This window comes from Mauremys mutica, chromosome 14 (genome assembly GCF_020497125.1).
Source record: "Mauremys mutica isolate MM-2020 ecotype Southern chromosome 14, ASM2049712v1, whole genome shotgun sequence".
Lineage (NCBI taxonomy): Eukaryota > Metazoa > Chordata > Testudines > Geoemydidae > Mauremys > Mauremys mutica.
In genome coordinates this window covers 11,991,338-12,000,396 of record NC_059085.1, presented here as the reverse complement: position 1 = coordinate 12,000,396, position 9,059 = coordinate 11,991,338, and the positions used below count along the sequence as shown (strand labels likewise).

The 9,059-nt window shown below is 44.4% G+C and overlaps 1 long non-coding RNA gene across 1 annotated transcript; it reads left to right on the top strand.

The window, feature by feature from the left end:
- Positions 1 to 5,723: 5,723 nt before the first annotated feature.
- Positions 5,724 to 8,006, top strand: LOC123349135. Its single transcript, XR_006573389.1, has 3 exons — positions 5,724 to 5,859; positions 6,575 to 6,640; positions 7,662 to 8,006. It is a non-coding gene; the product is annotated as an uncharacterized LOC123349135 (long non-coding RNA).
- Positions 8,007 to 9,059: the final 1,053 nt, after the last annotated feature.

Here is a 9,059-nt window from a genome sequence, read left to right as displayed (position 1 = left end):
AGAGCGCTGACCTATTAATTCAACCAGATGTTCATAAAGTAACACACAACTCTTAACCAAAGCAGGCTGCCGAGACCCAGGAGCCTTAGTCACAGGAGCCAACCTTTCTCCTGCAGCCCCATCTTCAACTCTGCCTCTCAGCCAAGGGAGCACCTGCCCCTTTCCCAGCAGGGTCTGATAATCAAACAGGGCTGGCGGGCCCCAGGCTCCTGGGCCGACAAAGGGGCAGACACCAGGATGCACCAGGTGTGTGACAGTGACTGTTTTGGATCCCTGAAGATGATATCATACTAACACTCCTATTAATGGTATGGGGCACTGTGTTCGTGTTAGACTTTCCCTTACGGAGATTGATTCAAATTCGAGATTTGGTCACCCACATCACTGAGCTTGGTCTCATCTAGATCCCACTGGGCAGTTTTCTGTGTTGCAAGACCACCATGACATTCAGTGGAAATTATTTAAGGTGCAGTTCAACTCTGAACAGTGATTGTGAAACTGGCATTTTCTGCCTTCTGTATATATTAAGTCCTATGTGCTCACTTTCATGACTAAAATGTTATTGCTTGTTACTCTTGTTAACCCTGAAGAGCTAACACAGCCACGAAGAATTAAGCTGGATTCTGTTCCTTATTATACATCATCATTAAACCATTGAAGGGTTTGCATAGGTGTTACCAAGAACCTTTATCACTGTAGAACCTTTACTACTGTTGGCATTAGAAGGAAAACACCAGCTGGACTGTCAGATCTCATGTCAAGTTTTCAGAGCTGGAAATTGGGGGGAAAAATGTCTCTTTACTTGTAAACTGAACCCATTTGATAGGGGATCATTGACAGTAAGCATAGTGTCATTTTACAGAGTCAGTTGTTAGTGTAAACTTTGTTTAAGTCTCTGATCAGGATAAAGCCAGAACTGAAATAAGACGCGTTCCAGTTTTGGGCATAACTGCATTGGCAAAGCAGTGATTTTTTGGTGGGGGTGGGATGGGAAGTAGGGTGGCTAGGGCTGGAATAGCAGCGAGTGATGGAAGTCCAGATGGAGGGGCACTGATATGGTGGCTGTATTGGGGTTCCAAGACTGTAGCAATTCAGCATTAAGTTGAATTGTTAGAACTTGGGAGTGACGGGTGGTGCTGGGGGAGGGACAAAGCTTGTTGCATTTTTCCTCATTCTAGCTGAGGCATTTCAGTTCCATTAAATATTAAATTAAAAAGAAATAAGGCAAATCCTGATATTTTACAAAGGTTTTAGGGGAACATCTGCAACCTTCATAACGTCAATGGTTGATGTTAAAAAACCAAACACTTTTTCTATACTAATTTCAGATAATCTACAGATTCAGATATATTTGGCATTTGGAAAATCGAGGCGCATCTCTTTTGATCTGTCTTTTAAAAAAATGCCATTTTCTGATCTGACAAGATATCCCATTCTCTGTTCTTTGGAAAGATCTAATAACAGATAGAGTCTTACCATTATTTTCTATCAGAGGGGTAGCCGTGTTAGTCTGGTTCTGTAGAAGCAGCAAAGAATCCTGTGGCACCTTATAGACTAACAGACGTTTTGCAGCATGAGCTTTCGTGGGTGAATACAAGCTTGCATCCGAAGAAGTGGGTATTCACCCACGAAAGCTCATGCTGCAAAACGTCTGTTAGTCTATAAGGTGCCACAGGATTCTTTGCTGCTTCTACATTATTTGCTAGCACACGATCCATTGTGAAAATGGATAAAATGGAACAGAAAGTATTGGGCTTCTTATGCCAAAGGTTATAAATTAGAAATAAAAATTGGTGATGTATTAGAGGTACTCCTCTCATGTCAGGAATAGACAAGAATATAAGATTTCAGCACTTTAGATTTATCCATTAGTATTTGCTGACTGAAAGCAGCACATTCAGAACAAATGAGTAAACTATTGTCAGATATGTTCTGGACAAGCAGGTAATGGCAGGTTCTTTGTTTTCACAGAGGCTCCACAAGATATAAGACAATAGAGGATGTCGATTATAGACTTTGAAAGTAACAGGTTGAAATAGGTTCCAAGAGCGTTCTGGAACAAGAATGCCAATCCAAATATTTATGTAGTGTTTTAGTGTGCCAGGTCAAATATGGACTCAGTCCTGTCCAGTATCATTGAACTATACAGCCTGACCAGAACCCCACGGTGTTTTTATTTATCGAGAGAGGAGGCAGTGTTCTGTAGTGGTTAAATCTCAGGACTGGAAGTCATAAAGTTTAAGGCCAAAAGGGACCACTATCATGTCAGAATTGGGTTCTAATCCTGTTTTCAAAATCCACTTCATTTGTGACCTTAAGCTAGACAATTACCGTACTTTTCCAAGCCTCAATTTTTCTAACTGTAAAAGGGGATAATGCTTACCATATGGATCTCTGACTTTTGTTCTTCCTAGTGTTATAAAGTGTTTTGGGGTCCTCTGGTGGAAGGTAGTATGAAAGTATTAAATATCTCTTCTCTTTATTGTCATTCAGAACCTGTTCAGTTACCACAAATGTGTTTTTAATATTCAGCAGTATTCTTCTTATAAATCCTAATATACTTAGAATACTGGATAAAAATGAACTTGCTTCTCCTCATAAATTGACTATCTGGCTTACTGCCTCATAAGTGCTTTTACTCTTGTCAGCCCCATGTATTTATTTTTGGAGTGTGACGTTTACAGCGGTGGGAGAGCTTCTTTACTGACTTGAAAAAACAAATTAAAATAAAATGGCAGTTTCAGTCTAGTTCCTGGAGAATAATGTGTCTACATCATGGTAGAATGTTTCATATCGCAACCAACCTGGGCTGCCTCTGAGTCAGTGACCTATGGCTTGTCTTCACTGCGGAGTGACTCAAATTATGGCTGTTACCTGTAACTTGAGTCTTGTCCACACACAAACACCCTTAACTTCAGTGTGATGGTGCTTTTTACTTGAGTTGACTGGATGTCAAAGGGTATAAGCCACAGCTTGAGTTAGCACAGCCTGTTACCAGCTAACACGGTCACTTTGTGCTGCTAATACAATCACTTCTGTGTGCATTGGGTGGTGTTTTGCAGTGTGGTTGAACTTACTCGAGTGAGGCTAACTTGAGAGGAGTTATCTCTCAAAACCCTTTGTATGCCGTTACCAAGGTGTTGAGGAATTCTATCCCAACTTGCAACTTTTGTAATGAAACCTGTGGAATAAAACTACCACTGTGAACTGCTTCACAAAACCCACAAGTGACGCTGCTGAAAAGACAAGGGCACTGCACATATCCATAGAAACTTGGTTTCAACAACATTACAATGTCTTGCCTCCTAACTTCCTCAACTCCAGAAGTTCCACTGTCAGAGATTGGGCATTATTTTTTTCCGTTGGTGAGAATGTATTGTGTCAGCAGACGAGAGTGAATGTATAGATGCCGGAGCCTTTTGAGCACAAGGAAGAAAATGGCAAATTCAGCCAGGGGATTTGCAGGAGCTATAAGGTATACTTGACAAGGCATGATAGAGTTCTCTTGTAGTGGATTGAATGAGGCTGTGGGGATGAGAATGATCACTTGGAGTATGCTTCTGCTTTCTCATGGTTTCACCATATTGGCTTAAGAACCGCAATGATTTTTTTTCTGAAAAACATGGTTTAACCCAACATGTCTCCAAAGAAAAACCGCTCTCTAAGCTTAGTAATCAATTGCTTTATGCTGTGCAGTCGCACAACGGAATCACTTAAAAAGGGAGGATTCCCCAGTGGTTCAGCAGCATCTGGATAGGAGATCTAAGATAGAAGCTAGATTTGAGGCATTCATTCTGTTACAAGCAGGGAATGAATGGTGTGTTATACTCCTCCTTTCCTGGAAGTCCAACATCCTACCACTGATTTGGGTGCTAGTTTTTCCAGACTGGTCCAGTACGTTGTGTTGCCTGGATACCATTGTGATGAGGCCATATAGGCAATACCAAAATAAGCCTGCCAAACCATAGCAGACTTCATGTATGTGATGAAAACTTTTTTTTGCTCACCTTTTAGTTTATTTATTTATATGGGGGGGGTGGGGGGAGAGAGTCACTGATCCAAGCACTTAATTCACAGTAGCTTGTTTTTTGTTTGTTTGTTTAGTGTTGCTGCTCTACCTGCTGAACTGCCAAATTAATTTACTTTCTGAAATTCTATCCTTTTGTTTCTTTGGCGTATGCTGTCCTGCAGTTACAGAATAAAACATTTCTATGCAGTATTAGAGCACTATTTGGGTTAGAAACTTAACGTAACTCTATTTGGTAGCTGTGAAAATAAGTTGTATTTCAGTCCTCTCTTGATACTCTGTTGTTGTTTTATGCTGAGAGCTGTGCATGACAGAGAAGGATGAAGCCAGCAGGAATTTTAAAGAGTACGTCACATTTTTACTGTAATACCGAAGTATTGATTGTTGACTTACTTGTAGGCTTAATGCAGAACCATTTCCTTACTTAGTGTCTGAATAGCCATTATGCTGTTGGCTCAATGCGAGAATGTTGAAATCCTGCATTTTAGAATATAATTTGGCCATCCAAGAGTTCTAATGTGGTTTTGATTTTAAAAAGTGGACATGCCTTGAGTTTCCATGTTTTAGTATTTAACTTCTGCATACTGGTAAGAATCTCTAAAATAAGAGCTTCATGTTGGTCCATGAAAACTAGTTATCAAGTGGTAGAAAGCACGAAACCATTCAGATTGGACTCTTCAAGATGCCCGGTGCTGGTGAGCTTTTTGACAGACGTTGGGGGAAGTGTAGGAATGTTGTCTCATTGTTTGCTTGTTCTCCTCCCTCAGTCTGTCTGTATCTATTGTCTTATACTTGGATTACACGCTTTGGAGCAGGGCTGTGTTTTTGTACAGTGTCCAGCACTGCGGGGTCCTGGTTCATGACTGGGGCTCCTACACGCAATAATACAAATAATAATTACTTTGCCGTTATTTTTCTCTTTTATAGAAAACTCTCTCTCTTTTTTTTATATTGGCCTTTCCTTTTGTTCACAGTTTTAAAAGATCCGCTTGAATTTAAAGGTTTAATAGCCTTGCATACAAAACCAGATGTCGATCTCCTCCTCCTAACTCATCTCGGCTGGGATTTCCAGCGCTCCTTTCTCATCTGGAATTTAAAACCATTGATTCCTTGCTCAGTCTCTTGAGGGTCTGATCCCTACATATTGTATTAAGCTACCTAAGAGTATTTCTTGTTCTGCATGGTCCATTCAGAAGCTCGGGGAGTCCGGCTGCTTAGACAGTCTTCTGGGTTACAGAACCAAGAATTTCAAGAGCCCCTGCAGCCTGGTGCATGCGGAGCTGTGTGTGTCATTCCTGTGCTGAGTGCACACAGTGCTCTGTGCTCATACAGACACCCTCTGGAAGGAGCCCCGAGCCCCTGCAGCCTGGTGCATGCGGAGCTGTGTGTGTCATTCCTGTGCTGAGTGCACACAGGGCTCTGTGCTCACGCAGACACGCTCTGCAAGGAGCCCAGCGCTCCTATCTCCTCCCCGCATCCAGTGAGCGGCAGGCGGGCTCCATCCCTGCCCGCGTTTCTCCCGGTGCCAATAGGGGCCGCAGGGCTGCGCGCACCTGGCGCTGGCTGCGGGAGGGAGGAGGCCGGCGCGAGCGGAGCGGAGCCCTGCCCCCGTGCAAAGGCGCCTGGCTCAGCAGTGCCCCGGGCCAGGACCGGAGCGGAGCCGTGCGCAATGGGCGGGGGTTTTGCGCCCGCTCCCTCTCCAGTGCCTGTCTATATAAGGGGCTGTGGCCGCCGCCCCTGACACCTTCTCCTTTGGGTCCCCAGCGTCCCTGCAAAGCCGGCGGCTGAAGCCACGCGAGCAATGGAGCGCCCGGCCTGTCCCTGTGCGATCGGTGAGTGACCCCGCTCCGCAGCCCCCTGCCCTGCCCTGCCCTGCTGCAGAGAGATCCCGGGCCGCGCTCGCACCTGCCCGCGCCGGGATCTCACCGCGGGGCGGGACTTGCCTGCAGCGCCCTGTTGTAGGGACTGGGAAGGATTTTCAGCTTAGGGCAGGCGGGCGTTTCCTCTGCCCGGGGCCGGATTCTCCTGGCTAAGCGCGGGGGTTTCTGTTCCGTGGCCTGGCGTTGCCGGTGTGCTCCACCTCTCCCACCACCTTGTTTGTTCTCGAGCCTATAAACTCCCTTGTGAGGTGTCCAGTTACCCTCCCGAGGCCCCCAAGCTGTCAGAAATGTACTAGCAGCTACTGGGTTTTCTCCTTGAACTGGAGAGCAGAGTTGGAAGCAAGAATGTAGCAACCTGCGTTTTAAAAAAACGAGTCTTTTATACTGACTTTCAGTGGTATGGGGCCATTTCTGCCGTCAGTTGCCTATCGGGAATAGACTCTTCCCGGAGACCTGTTGCTAACCTTCCCTTAGACAAAGAAATGAAAATAGCACCTGCTGTCTGAGTTCTCTCGGATGCTGGGGCTGATTGGCAAGTTTCAAAGGCAGTGTGAACGTGTGGATATTTGTAAAGATGGTTAGAGTCCTGAAATGTAACATTTGAGAACTGTCTGGCTTCTACCCAATGTGTTTTCATGGGATATTTTTCCTTGTTTGTTCATTTTAGGTGGCACCTGCACCTGTGGTAACAACTGCAAATGCACAAACTGTAAATGCACATCGTGCAGGAAAAGTGAGTAGCTCAGCAGATTTCAGGAACCAGTCTAGTGGGTAGCGTTTTATAATCTTTACAGTCCCTGTATATATAAAATGTGCAGTTCTAACTTTGTTTTAACAGAACCCATTGCTTGATACAGGAGCCAAATGAGTCCTTGTCCCTCCCTCCCCCCATGAATTTGGCTCCTTTCAAAAATCTTTTCCAAACTAACATCAAACAAATTCCTTCTTTAATTGTTACAGACCATAGAGCGCTGTCAGCGCTGCCAGTTTATTCATTCAGCTCTCACTGCAACCTGGGCTGCAGTGTGGTCTCTTCAGCAGCTTCACAAGGGAAACTGACATGAGAGCCATGTCTGCCTCTCTTTGTGGCCACGTCCATGCTCCCTGCAAGTCCTAGTAATTCCTTCCCCTCCTCCACAGTGAAGTGCAGAGAGGGGGGCTGATAAACTGCTCAAAATATTAGTCCACATCGGCTGCCTTGCAAAGACCAAGGTGTGGACATGACAGGCACCCTGCAAAATAGAAGAGGGTTGGAGAGAAGATGCTAAAGCCAGGATATACCCCAGGAGATGGGTGTTTTAAATTGGGCATCTGGAATAGGAAGATGGGAGATGAATAGACTAAACTGGAGATGGTGAGAAAAGAATAGAGAGGGGTTGTGGCATACCTGGGAAGAGGAGCAGAAGGCAGAAATAACAGTGATTCCCCATATTGCTCTACATGGTTTCCCCCAGTGAATGCAACAGTTAAGGGCTCAACTCCGTAGTCCTTGTTTAGATAAAATTCCTATTGAAATCAACAGGAGTTTGGCTTGAATAAGAACTATGGGATTGGGGTCTCCAAGTTAGACTATGGTTAGGTTCTCATTTACCCTCAGTGCAAAACTCCCATAGGGGTTCTGATGTAGCCTTGGCTGTGGATGCTTATTTGGTCTATCTCAGCCTGCCACACGCACCGCTCCAGGGTAGGGTCGCTGTTTGGCTTCGACAAATTCTGACACTGCTTTGTTGGTTTTTGTTTTTATTCCTTGTCAGGCTGTTGTTCCTGTTGCCCACCTGGATGCGCCAAGTGTGCCCAAGGCTGTATCTGCAAAGGACAACCTTCCACCAAATGCAGCTGCTGCAAATAATGTCAAGTATCAGAGGGGGAGCCGTGTTAGTCTGGTTCTGTAAAAGCAGCAAAGAATCCTGTGGCACCTTATAGACTAACAGATGTTTTGCAGCATGAGCTTTCGTGGGTGAATAATGTATGCAACTTCCCTTCCTGACAATGATCTGTATATTTGGTGACGTGAAAATAACCTTATTGTGCATTTTGTATATTTGTCCAAATACAGTCAGTGTTTGTGATGTGAGCATAGCTACTTAAACCAATAAAATAGCATGTATATACGTATCTTAAAATCTCTTCTGGTCACTTTATTCTTGGACAGCACATGTCTCTTATCTGTTGCACTCCTCCCCACCTTGCACACAACAAGTCCCCTGCAAAACAGCATACAAGATGCAAATAGCTTGTACATAAAGCTCAATGTCCTGTATTTCCCAGCGTTTTCAAAACAAATTACTGCTCCTCTCCCTAGTAGTGAGACACTTTCAATTTCTGTTAGGTGTTAAAACCTACCATTCCAGATGGGGGTAATTTTCCTTCTTTAAATGTTTCTCTAGCGCTGTTACAGTGACATCCTTGGACAAAATTCCCCCAGGGCCAAAGGCAAGATCCTAATTACAAGTGCTCACTGCAATTCTATGCTAATTTCTGAGGCTTTAAGGGTTTACTTGGGTAAAACTCCCATTGCAGTCAATGGAAGTTGTGCATAAAGAATGCCTTTATCAGCATTCTGGTTATGTTACCTGTGAGAATCACTGTATTCTCTTTTCCCTCCTGCTTGCTTTACTTTCCATGCAGACTAGTCCCAGTGGGACATCACCACACCAGCCCAGAGACCATCTGGAAGCTGCTAGGTGTTCTCAACTCCTGCTCGCTTCAGTGAAGAGCTGAAAGCACTTGAAGGATCCGGCCCTCTTTGAAGGGGTCAACAAACATGTGGATAAGGGGGATCAAGTGGACATAGTGTACTTAGATTTCCAGAAAGCCCTTGACAAGGTCCCTCACCAAAGGCTCTGACGTAAATTAAGCTGTCATGGGATAAGAGGGAAGATCCTTTCGTGGATTGAGAGCTGGTTAAAAGACAGTGAACAAAGGGTAGGAATAAATGGTAAATTCTCAGAATGGAGAGGGGTAACTAGTGGTGTTCCCCATCGGTCAGTCCTAGGACCAATCCTATTCAATTTATTCATAAATGATCTGGAGAAAGGGGCAAACAGTGAGGTGGCAAAGTTTGCAGATGATACTAAACTGCTCAAGATAGTTAAGACCAAAGCAGACTGTGAAGAATTTCAAAAAGATCTCACAAAACTAAGTGATTGGGC